Genomic DNA, 12758 nt, shown 5'->3' with positions numbered 1-12758 from the left:
CCCAGGTAGCTGGGACTATAGGCATGCACCAACACACCTGGCTCATTTTCCTATTTTTTTTAGAGATGGGGTTTTCCCATGTTGCCCAGGCTGGTCATGAACTCCTGGCTTAAGTGATCCATTGGCCTCAAGTGATCTCTCCCAAAGGGGTGGGATTACAGGCATGAGCCACCTTTACAGGCGTGCCCAGCCTTTTTGCCCAATTTTTAAATCAGGTTGTTTGTTGTTGTTAAGTTTTGGAAATTCTGTATATATTTTAGATATTAATCCCTTATCAGATATATGATTTGCAAATATTTTCTCCCATTCTGTGGGTTGCCTTTTTGCTCTGTTAATACTGTCTTTTGATGCACACATATTTAACATTTTCATGAAGTTCAATTTGTCTGTTTTTTTTCTTTTGTTGCCTGTGCCTTTGGAGTCATATCCAAAAAAGTTGTTGCCAGATCCAATGTCATGTAGCTTTTGGCTTTCTTCTAAGAGATTTATAGTGTTAGGTCTTATATTCAGGTGTTTGATCAAATTTGAGTTAACTTTTTTATATGGTGTTAGATAAGGGTCCAACTTCATTCTTTCACATCTGGATATCCAGTTTTCCTAGCACTATTTGTTAAAAAGACTGTGCTTTCCCTGTTGAATAATATTGGCATCTATGTCAAAAATAATTTGGCTGTATGTGAGAGGGTTTATTTCTGGGCTCTCCATTCTATTCCTTTGGTGTATATGTCTGTCTTTATGCCAGTATTATGCTATTTTGGTTACTGTTGTTTTGTAGTATGTTTTGAAATCAGGAAGTATGAGTCCTCCAGCTTTTTTTTTTTTTTCCTCAAAATTGTTTTGGCTATTCAGAGTCCCTTCAGATTCCATATGAATTTTAGAATGGAACTTTCTATTTCTGCAAAAACCTCACAAGGATTTGGATAGAGAATGCAGTGAATTTGTGGATCACTTTGGGTACCATTGACATCTTAACAATATTAAGTCTTCCAGTCCATGAATTTAAGATATGCTTTCATTTACTTATGTCTTTTTTTTTTTTTGAGATGGAGTCTCACTCTGTCACCCGGGCTGGAGTGCAGTGGTACCATCTCGGCTCACTGCAACCTCCGTCTCCCCAGTTCAAGTGATTCTGCTGCCTCAGCCTCTCAAGTAGCTGGGATTACTGGCGCCCACCAGCACGCCCAGCTAATTTTTGTATATTTAGTAGAGACGGAGTTTCACCATGTTGGTCAGGCTGATCTCAGTCTCCTGACCTCAGGCGACCCACCTGTCTCAGCCTCCCAAAGTTCAGGGATTATAGGCATGAGCCACTGCGCCTGGCCTTACTTATGTCTTCTTTACTTTCTTTCATTAATGTTTTGTAGTTTTCATTGTACATGTCTTTCACCTTCTTGGTTAAGTTCATTCCCAGGTTTACTTTTTTTTCTGATGCTATTGTAAATGAAATTGTTTTGTAATTTTCTTTTCAGATTGTTAATTGTTAGTGTATAGAAATGCAACTGGTTTCTATGTGTTGACTTTTTAACCTGCCACTTTGTTGAATTAATTTATGAGCTTCAACAGGGTGTTTTTTTTTTTTTTTCTGGTGTGGAATCTTTTTAACTTTTTTACACTTAAGATCATATTATCTGCAAACAGAAATAATTTATACCTCTTCCTTTCCAACTTGGATGTCTTTTATTTCTTTTTCTTGCCTAATTACTCTGGTTAGAACCCCTAGTACTAGGTTGGACAGAAGTGGAGAGAATGGGCATTTCGTTTTTGTTTTTGTTTTTGTTTTGAGATGGAGTCTCACTCTGTCACCCAGGCTACAGTGTAGTAGTATGATCTTGGCTCACTGCAACCTCTGCCTCCTGGGTTCAAGTGATTCTTCTGCCTTAGCCTCTGGAGTAGCTGGGATTACAGGTGCATGCTATCATGCCTGGCTAAGTTTTGTATTTTTAGTAGAGACGGGGTTTCACCATGGTGGCCAGGCTGGTCTTGAACTTCTGACCTCAGGTGATCCACCCGCCTTGGCCTCCCAAAGTGCTGGGATTATAGGCAGGAGCCACTGCACCCAGCTGAGAATGAGCATTTTTTTTTTTTTTTTTTTTTTTACCTCATCTTAGGGAAAAAGCTTTTTGACTTTCACCACAGAGTATGATGGTTGCTATAGATTTTTCATATATGGATTTTAGTATTTTCTGTTTTTGGTTTGTTAAGTGTTTTTATCATGAAAAGGTGGTGAATTTTGTTAAATGCTTTTTCTGCATCAATTGAGATGATCGTGTAGTTCTTTAACCCTTTCATTCTGTTAATGGGTATATTACATTGATTGATTTTTCTCTCTTTTTTTGAGAGACAGGGTCTCACTGTGTGGCCCAGATTGGAGTGAAGTGGCACAATCATAGCTCACTACAGGCTCAACATCCCAGGCTTAAGTGTTCTTTCCACCTCAGCCTACTGACCAGCTGGGACTATAGCTGTGTGCTACCATGCCCAGCTTTTTTTTTTTTTTTTTTTTTGAGACGGAGTCTTGCTCTGTTGCCCAGGCTGGAGTGCAGTGCCATGATCTTGGCTCACTACAACCTCTGCCTCCTGGGTTCAAGCGGTTGTTCTGCCTCAGCCTCCTGAGTCTGGGATTACGGTCACCTGCCACCATACCTGGCTCATTTTTTTTTTTTTTAGATGGAGTTTCACTCTTGCTGCCCAGGCTAGAGTGCAATGGCATGATCTCGGCTCACTGCAACCTCTGTCTCCCAGGTTTAAGTGAGTCTCCTGCCTCAGCCTCCCAAGTAGCAGGGATTACAGGTGCCTGCCACCATGCCCGGCTAATTTTTTTTATTTTTAGTAGGGATGGGGTTTCATCATATTGGCCAGGCTGGCCTTGAACTCATGACCTCAGGTGATCCACCTACCTCAGCCTCCCAAAGTGCTGGGATTACAGGTGTGAGCCACCACGCCCGGCCATACCTGGCTAATTTTTTTTGGTATTTTTAGTAGAGATGGGTTTCACCATGTTGGCCAGGCTGATTTCAAACTCCTGACTTCAAGTGATCCGCCTTCCTTGGCCTCCCAAAGTGCTGGGATTACAGGCATGAGCCACCAGGCGCGGCGATGCCCAGCTAATTTTTTAACTTATGTAGAGATAGGATCTTGTTATGTTGCCCAGGCTGAATGCCAGAGCTCAAGTGATTCGCCTGCCTTGGTATCCCAAAGTTTTGGGATTACAGGCATGAACCACTGTGCTCAGCCAATTCATTTTTGTATGTTGAACTGCCCCTGCATTCCAGGAATAAATCCTACTTGCTCATAGGGTATAATCTTTCTACTATGCTGCTAGATTCAGTTTGCTAATATTTTGCTGAGGATTTTTGCACACACATTCATAAGGGATATCGATCTGTAGTCTAGTGTTTTTGGTTTTGGTATTAGGGTAATGCTGGTCTCATAGAATGATTTAGGAAGTGTTTTCTCCTCTTTAATTTTTAAAGAAAAGTTTGAGAAGGATTGGTATTAGTTGTTTAAATGTTTGGTAGAATTTACTAGTGAAGCCAACAGGTCCAGGACCTTTCTTTGTTGGGAGATGTTTGATTACTGATTCAGTCTCCTTACTAGTTATCAGTCTATTCATATTTTCTGTCTCCTCCAGATTTAGTTTTAGTGGGTTTTGTGTTTCTCGTAATCTTTGCATTTTATCCAGGTTATCCTATTTGTTGACATACAGTTGTTCACAGTACTCTCTTACAATCCTTTTTATTTCCATAGAGTTGGTAGTAATTTCCCCATTTTCATTTTTGATCTTAGTAAGTTGAGTCTTCTCTTTTTTTAAGTCCATCTAGTTACAGGTTTGTCAATTTTGTCCATCTTTTCAAAGAGCCAACTTTCGCTTTTATTAATTTTCCCTTTTGTTTTCCTATTTTCTATTTCAATAATCTCTATTCTTATCTTTATTATTCTCTTCCTTCTGCTAGCATTAGGTTTAGTTTGTTCTTTTTTTTTCTAGTTTCTTTTTTTTTTTTTGAGACAGAGTCTTGCTCTGTCGCCAGGCTGGAGTTCAGTGGCGCAATCTCGGCTCACTGCAAGCTCCGCCTCCCGGGTTCACGCCATTCTCCTGCCTCAGCCTCCTGAGTAGCTGGGACTATGGCGCCCGCCACCTCGCCCGGCTAAGTTTTTTTTGTATTTTTAGTAGAGACGGAGTTTCACCATGTTAGCCAGGATGGTCTCGATCTCCTGACCTCATGATCTGCCCGCCTCGGCCTCCCAAAGTGCTGGGATTACAGGCATGAGCCACTGTGCCTGGCCGTTTTTTTTCTAGTTTCTTATTTATAAAGTTAGGTTGTTGATTTGAGATCTTTCTTGTTTCTAAATTTAAACATTTGTAGCTATAATTTTTTCTTGTAGCACTGCTTTTGCTATGTCCTGTAAGTTTTGGTTGGTTGTGTTTTTGTTTTTGTTCTTCTGTAGTTTCAAATTTTTGTTGCAATTTTGTCTTCAATCTATTTGGTTTTTCTTTTTTTCTTTTTTTTTTTTTTACTGTATTTATTTTTAATTTTATGTATTTTTTAAAAATAGAGGTGGTGTCTCACTATGTTGCCCAGGCTGGTCTTGAACTCCTGGGGTCAAGCAATTCACTTATCTTGGCCTCCCAAAGTGCTGGGATTATAGGCTTGAGCCACTGCACCTGGTCTTTTGATTATTGATGCATTGTTGAATTTCCACAAACTTGGGAATTTTCCAGTTTTACTTCTGTTACTGATTTCTAACTTCATCCTATTGTGCTTAGAGAAGATGCTTTATATAATATCTGTCTTTTTTTTTTTTTTTTTTGAGATGAGGTTTCACTCTTGTTGCCCAGGCTGGAGTGCAATGGCATGATCTCGGATCACGGCAACCTCTACCTCCCGGGTTCAAGCGATTCTCCTGCCTCAGCCTCTCGAGTAGCTGGGATTATAGGCATTCACCACCATGCCTGGCTAATTTTGTATTTTTAGTGGAGACGGGTTTTCTCCATGTTGGTCAGGCTGGTCTCGAACTCCCAACCTCGGGTGATCCGCCCACCTCGGCGTCCCAAAGTGCTGGGATTACAGGTGTGAGCCTCTGCGCCAGGCCTATAATATCTGTCTTTTAAAATGTGTTGAGACTTAATTTGTGGCCTAACGTATAGTCTATTCTGGAAAATGTCTCGTACACTTCAGAAGAATGTGTAATATGCTGTTGTGTGGAGTGTTCTGTATATGTCTATTAGCTCTAGTTGCTTTATTATGTTGTTTAAGTCCTCTCTCTCCTTACTTATCTTCTGTGTGGTTGTTCTGTCCATCACTATTATTGTTATTGAGACAGGGTCTTGCTCTGTTGCATAGGCTGGAGTGCCATGGCACGATCACAGCTCACTACAGCCTTGACCTCCTGGGCTCAAGCAATCCTCCCACCTCAGCCTCCTGAGTAGCTGGGACTACAGGCATGTGCCATCATGCCCAGGTAATTTTTTGTTTTTTTGTTTTTTTTTGGTAGAGACGGGGTGTCAGTATTTTCCCAGACTGGTCTCAAACTCCTGGGCTTAAGCAGTCCTCCCACCTTTGCCTCCCAGAGTGCTAGAATTACAGGTGTGAGCCACTGTGCCTGGCCATGTTACTAAAACTTTCTGAATCTCAGATTTTTATCTATAAAATGAGAATGTCCACAGATATAGGACTGTTGTAAAGATGAAATTAAATAAACTATTTGTAGCAGGTAAGATAGTTTTGGCTATAAGAAACAGAAAACTCGTCTCAAAATTTACTTCAATGTGGAAATTCACTATCCTACTTATTAAAAAGTCCCAAGGAAGACCAATTCCAGTCTTGGTTAGTCCAGTGGCTCAAAAATGTTACCAAGAATCCAGAATCTTCTTTCTTCTCTGCCATGTTTGGTGTGACAAATTTTGTCCTTAGCCAAGCCAGCTGCTCTCATGATCACAAAATGGCTGCTGTAATTCCAGACATCACATGTAGATGCAAAAAAAGAATGTGCTTTTTCTCATCTCTCTCTCTTTCCATGAGGGCCATTGGCATTCATCTACACTCTCAGATGTCTCTACTAACATAGGCTTCATCAGAGGCATCACATAGCTCTTTTTAAGAGCATAAACCCTTTCCTTTCGGAATCTCTTCTTCTGCTCCCACCTCCCAGCCATGTTATACAGTCATATCTAATTAATCACTGGCAAGAGGACTAGAACCACCCTGCAGACCTCAGACCAATCAGGTTTTACTGCTGGGGAAACTTGGGAGAGAGTCCCCCTTTCACGACACTTGTGGGGAAATGTGAATGCTACTAGTTCAACACTGGACATACTGTACCACAGAAGGAGGGGAGATCTGTTGGGTAGGCACTTACAAAAATATCCTGTGATCCTTTTGTAGTTCATAAGCATGACAATTGGGTTTTCATGCTCATGTGTGAGCTGCACCTCCCTTAAACCTTGTTATGATGCTGACACATTACTCGTCTGACATGAACTTTCAAAAAAACTCTAAAAAAGAAAAAAAAAGAATAAAATAAATAAGAATAAATTAATAGGAGTAAAATAAAATAATAATAAAATAAAATAAAATTTTAAAGATCCTGCAGAATATGTGCCAAGTGCCCTGCAAAGAGCCTGGCAGTTGTGTGGGCTCCGATCTCTTCCATTCATTTGTATGAATGAGGAGAGATGGCCCATTTTGATTAGTTAAGTTTCCAATTATGTGTTGTTTTAAAAAAGATATATTGTGATGCCTTCATGAAACTCAAAACTCAATGAAAAAAGAGCAAGGCTGGAAACCCTGTAAACCAGGTCCCAGGCCAGTTTTTTCAAGAGGGTCGTATAAGCATTTTATTATTTATTTATTTATTTATTTATTTATTTATTTATTTTTGGAGACGAAGTCTCGCTCAGTCGCCCAGGCTGGAGTGCCGTGGCGCGATCTCTGTTCACTGCAAGCTCCGCCTCCTGGGTTCACGCCATTCTCCTGCCTCAGCCTCCCGAGTAGCTGGGACTACAGGCGCCCGCCACTATGCCCGGCTAATTATTTTTGTATTTTTAGTAGAGACGGGGTTTCACCGTGTTAACCAGGATGGTCTCCATCTCCTGATGTCGTGATCCGCCCGTCTTGGCCTCACAAAGTGCTGGGATTACAGGTGTGAGCCACCGTGCCCAGCCTATTTATTTATTTTAAAGACAGGGTCTCGCTATGGGGTCTCACTATGCTGCCTAGGTTGGTCTTGAACTCCCAGGCTGAAGCAGTTCTCCTGCCTCAGTCTCCCAAGTAGCTGGGACAACAGGTGTGCACCACTGCACCCAATGGTTTTGTAAGCCTTGACTCCATAAAACAACTTTAGTTACTTAAAAGTACTTGGTGATATACGAGTAAATAAGCATCGTTTTCAAATATGACATTCCAGGCAAGTTCTTGGTTGTATAACCAATGTTTTCAGTGAAATTCCAGGAAAATTAAGTCCCAAATATGTCCTAATTGCATCTATGGAAATGACTATATTGGTGTGAAAAGAAGAATATTCATTAAGAGTTTCCAGATTCTGAGGGGTTAGGCAGGAAGAATATGATATCATTTACAAATGTTTAATTTCCATTTACAAAAACAGAGTTTACTAAATTGTTATGGGTTATAGTTAAAAGAAAAAAGAAAGGGCTTCTGTATATATCCATAAAATAGCATACTGAAACATCAATAATCTTACAGTTGCAGACGCTGAAGAAGAAGAAAAATAATTTTGTAAAAAGAAAAAGAAAAAATCAATAATACCCCCACTCACCCATAAACTACAATCATTCCTCATCAGTTCACTTAGTCCTATGTAATTAATTCTTGTTTCACTGGATCTTGGGTTAGCATTTTCCTGACTCCATTTGTTTCTTGCCTAGAGTTCTGGAAATCCTTACTCAGCTTGCTGGTATGGTCTCAAAATTGTTTAAGTGATGCCATTAGCAGCACATAACCCAAAATACCCAGCATAGTCCTTTTCCATGGGTCTCTGAGACAGTCCTTTGCTGAAGAGGAAACATTTTCAAGGAAGCATCAGAGTAAAACAAAAAACTACCTCTAGATGACAAAAGGCTTAAAATACTGTGCTTAATTTATTACTGATAATTTTCAAAAGCAAAAGTTCTGATAAGAATTTATCCCAATAAAAATGCAACTGATAAGAAGATTTGGTTGCTTCCGTGGCATGCCAAAAAGAAAATAAAGTCAATTCAAAAAAATTTTAGATAAAATAATTATAAACATAATGATTAGCCCTATTTTCAAAGAAGACAGGCCAGGTACAGTGGCTCACGCTTGTAACCCCAGCACTTTGAGAGGCTGAGGCGGGTGGATCACCTGAGGTCAGGAGTTCGAGACCAGCCTGGCCAACATGGTGAAACCTTGTCTCCACTAAAAATACAAAAAATTAGCTGGGCGTGGCGGTGGGCACCTGTAATCCCAGCTACTCAGGCGGCTGAGGCAGGAGAATCTCCTGAACCCAGGAGGCGGAGGTTGCAATGAGCCAAGATCGTGCCATTGGGCTCCAGCCTGGGCGACAAGAGCAAAACTGCATCTTAAAACAACAACAACAACAACAACAACAACAACTTATAATGATTAGCTCTATTTTTAAAGAAGACCGGCCAGGATTGGTGGCTCACACTTGTAATCCCAGCACTTTGGGAGGCTGAGGCAGGCAAATCACCTGAGATCAGTAGTTTGCGACCAGCCTGGCCAACATGGCAAAATCCTGTCTCTACTAAAAATACAAAAAAATTAGCCAGGTGTAGTGGCGCACGCCTGTAATCCCAGCTACTCGGGAGGCTGAGGCAGGAGAATTGCTTGAACCTGGAAGGCGGAAGTTTGAAAGAGCCAAGATCGCACCACTGCACTCCAGCCTGGGCAACAGATGGAGATTCTGTCTCAAAGCAATAACAACAGCAACAAAAGAAGACAGTGAACATTATATCTAATTTGTAAAAATGGATGAACATAAACTTTCCAGAGAAAAATATCTTAAGATATAATGTAATAATGCTGAAACATATTATAACATGAATTTGCTAAGTAAGAATATAACAAAAATATATCAAGAATATCAAGTAAAGAGAGTCCGTGGTCCTCAGTAGCTCTTAGACATGTGTTTATTAGTAAAATTCTGTAAGTGATGTCAATCCCCAGTTGAAAACCACTGCACTAGACGATACTAGATTCAAATTAAGTAAGTAAAGCCGTGATCAAGTCAACACTTCAAAAACAACTGAAATTGGGCCAGGCACAGTGGCTCTCATCTCTAATTCCAGCACTTTGGGAGGCTGAGGCAGGATGATCACTTGAACCCAGGAGTTTGAGGCCATCATGGATGACAGAGTGAGACCCCATTTCTATTAAAAACAAAAAACAAAAAACAAAAAACTGAAATCATGAATGATAACACTATAGTGTCATTGTCTAATATGGCAAAGCAGCACTAGGGCCCTAATAAGGAGAAATGTGTCATGGACAGCGATGACACTTCTAATCTCTGGAAAATTCCCATATAGCATACAGTTTCTGAAATATACTAAGAACAGGTAACCTATACCAATTTAACCTAGGGAAGGCTGAGCATCTCTTCTGATTTCACAAGTCTTTCATGTGGTTCATCAATAGTAATCCAGCAAGTAAACCTAATTATTTCTAACATCTCTCTTTTCAAAAGGCTAAATAATAAGTCTTTGCGATTTTCCAGGGGCCCCCTAGGAAATCTCAAAATAGTTTTAGTAGCAAAAAAAATCCTGAAAGCTTCATTTTATTTTATATTCAGAGTTCCATTTTAGGGAGGCAAAAACCAGACACTGTCAGGCGATTTGAACACTTATGACAGGAATCAGATCTAGGTGTCTAAAAAACTATTTAGGGGCTGGGTACAGTGGCTGACACCTGTAATTTCGCACTTTGGGAGGCCGAGGCTGGTGGATCACCCGAGGTCAGGAGTTTGGACCAGGCTGGCCAACATGGGGATGAAACCCCATCTCTACTAAAAATACAAAAATTAGGCAGGCATGGTGGCATGTGCCTGTAATTCTAGCTACTGGGGAGGCTGAGGCAGAAAAATCACTTGAACCGGGGAGGTGAAGGTTGGAGTGAGCCGAGAATGTGCCACTGCACTCCAGCCTGGGCAACAAAGCGAGACTCCGTCTCAAAACAAACAAACAAAAAACAAACCCAAAACAAAACAAAAACTGAAACAAAACTCTTTGGCTCCTCATTTCTAAGTGACAATAAAGTATTTAGAAAGTAAACATAGAAGGTAACGTGACTGTAAGGAGCCTTAGATCTTTCCTAAGTGAGAAATTTTTGTTTTCTTAAATAGTCAAGGACATAATAATAATAAAGTCAGCATAAACCACTGAAGGTTATTCCAGTAAAACACAGAATCTTTGCTGTCTAGGTCGATTACATAAGAAAAACAAAAAGCCCTTCATCTTGTAGATGAAGGCAATAAACAGTAACCAAGGGAACAAGCCTGTCAAAACTGAGCAAAATTTGTCAGATTTCATAGCCTTTCAGACTCATTGTTTGCACAAGCCATAACCCCGAGGCAAACAAAATTGTGAGAATAATGAATCAATGAAACAAAAATTTATATTTTCTATAAACTTAAGTATTAAGTAGAAGTAATGGTAGCTTGTTCAATCAAGAAACCTGTTTAAGAACATGCCCAAATAGAATTAAAATACTAGCAGGTATTATATTTAATGCTGATAAATCAGAATTTATCTAGCTAATCTGATTATCAGCTAATCTGTAGCTGTTTTTATTAATCCAAAATTATTTAACTAGTCTTGGTTGCTGAAGATTTACCTAAATTATGTGAATTTGAAATCTTAAAACATTTCCATGTTACTTTCTATAAAAATTACATTGAAAGTATTAGAAGTTCGATTTCCTTATTTTCTAGCAATTCTAGGAACAATTAATACAAGCACTTACTTATCTCTATAAGCTAATCAGAATAGAGCTCCTTTAATTTCAGAGATTATCTAACCCAATTTATTAATATCAACAAGAGGTGAAAATTATTATGTAAGACTTAAAGGCCTTTCTGAATTACAGAAACATAAGCGTGGAAACAAACAGAAGGAGCTTACAGTTTTAATTCTAGATTTTCGGTCATGAGTCAAAGTAAACATACATTTATAAAACTCGCCAAAGAGCTTTTTTACTAGTAGGTATCGAAGGGGACCAGAATATGTCACCCCAGAATATGCTATTTTGGCATAAGGATTATTTTGAGCTGAAGATAATTGAAAAATAGCGGATGCAGGAAAAAGCTCCCTTCTGTTTAAAAGCAGGACATACACGTCCCTTTTTTGTAAAGTTGTCTGCCTCTTCTATATAAGGAAGAGAACTACTGGAGACAATGCTTATCCCTGGAGACTCATCTGTATAACAAACCGTACTAAACAACCTTACTTGCCATACATTTCCTAATTTCCTACTCACCTTCCCATAATCATTTTACACGGCCCCCCCCCTCCAAGAAACCAAAAGGCACCCCCTTTCTTTGGTTTAATCTCTTCTCCATACCTTATCTTTCTTGTTAAGATTATAAATAAGCTCCAGATTCTAGCTGGCTAGTGGCTCATGCCTGTAATCCCAGCACTTTGGGAGGCCAAGGGAGGCAGATCACCTGAGGTCAGGAGTTCAAGACCAGCCTGGCCAACATGGTGAAACCCCATCTCTACTAAAAACACACAAAAAATTAACTGGGCATGGTGGCAGGCGCCTGTAATCCCAGCTACTTGGGAGGCTGAGGCAGGAGAATCACTTGAACCTGGGAGGCGGAGGTTGCAATGAGCCAAGATTGCACCACTACACTCCAGCCTGGGCAACAGAGCAAGACTCTGTCTCAAAAAACAAAAAAAGGAAAAAAAAGCAAATTCTAACCATTTCCTCAAGCCCCATTTGTTTGTGAAATCCTATGTGTGCCAATATACTTAATTAAATTTGTTTTTCTCTTGTTAATCTGTCTTTTGTCAGATTGTTTAATTTGTAGGGTCCCAGCCATTATTGAACTTAGGAGACAGGAGGAAAATTTTTTCCTCCCTTGCAATTTAAACTCTTAATGATTTGCATTCCAAATATAAAAGTGAACAAGCAGAAAAGACTAACAAACTAGATTCTCTGTCATTTCTCACCTAGCAGAGACAAGTTCTATGTAAACTCCTAATTCATTTGCAGAGATCCTCAAATGATCTGATCATACAACCAAATTCCATCTGGGCACCATGGCTCACGCCTATAATCCCAGCACTTTGGGAGGCCGAGGCAGGCGGATTACGAAGTCAGGAGTTTGAGACCAGCCTGGCCAACATAGTGAAATCCTGTCTCTACTAAAAATACAAAAAATTAGCTGAGCGTGGTGGCAGGCACCTGTAATCCTAGTTACTCAGGAGGCTGAGGCAGGAGAATCACTTGAACCCAGGAGGCGGAGGTTGCAGTGAGCCGAGATCACACTATTGCACTCCACCCAGGCAACAGTGTGAGGCTCTGACTCAAAAACAAGCAACAAACAAACAAACAAAACAACCAATTTCCCAGCCAAAAAGGCAAACAAACTAAATTCTCTGGAGCCTTTCACCCAACAGAGACTAGATCTCTATGCAACATTTACAAAGATCATTAAATGGTCAGACCATAAAACTAATTCTCAATGGAGAATAATTTACTGGCTATAAACAAACCAAAACCAAAATTAGTAAGGGCAAAATAAAATTAGAAAAACAG

The 12758-nt window shown here is 40.0% G+C and overlaps 2 non-coding genes across 2 annotated transcripts; one reads left to right on the top strand and one right to left on the bottom strand.

Annotated features, from left to right (window-relative positions):
• Positions 1-6007: 6007 nt before the first annotated feature.
• On the bottom strand, positions 6008-6087 carry LOC116269050. Its single transcript, XR_004176370.1, has one exon. It is a non-coding gene; the product is annotated as a small nucleolar RNA SNORD74 (small nucleolar RNA).
• A 284-nt stretch (positions 6088-6371) lies between these two features.
• LOC116269070 lies at positions 6372-6475 on the top strand. Its single transcript, XR_004176388.1, has one exon. It is a non-coding gene; the product is annotated as a small nucleolar RNA U13 (small nucleolar RNA).
• The last annotated feature ends 6283 nt before the right edge of the window (positions 6476-12758 follow it).

The sequence above is a fragment of the Papio anubis genome, chromosome 9 (assembly GCF_008728515.1).
Source record: "Papio anubis isolate 15944 chromosome 9, Panubis1.0, whole genome shotgun sequence".
NCBI lineage: Eukaryota > Metazoa > Chordata > Mammalia > Primates > Cercopithecidae > Papio > Papio anubis.
This window is presented reverse-complemented; position numbering and strand designations above follow the sequence as displayed.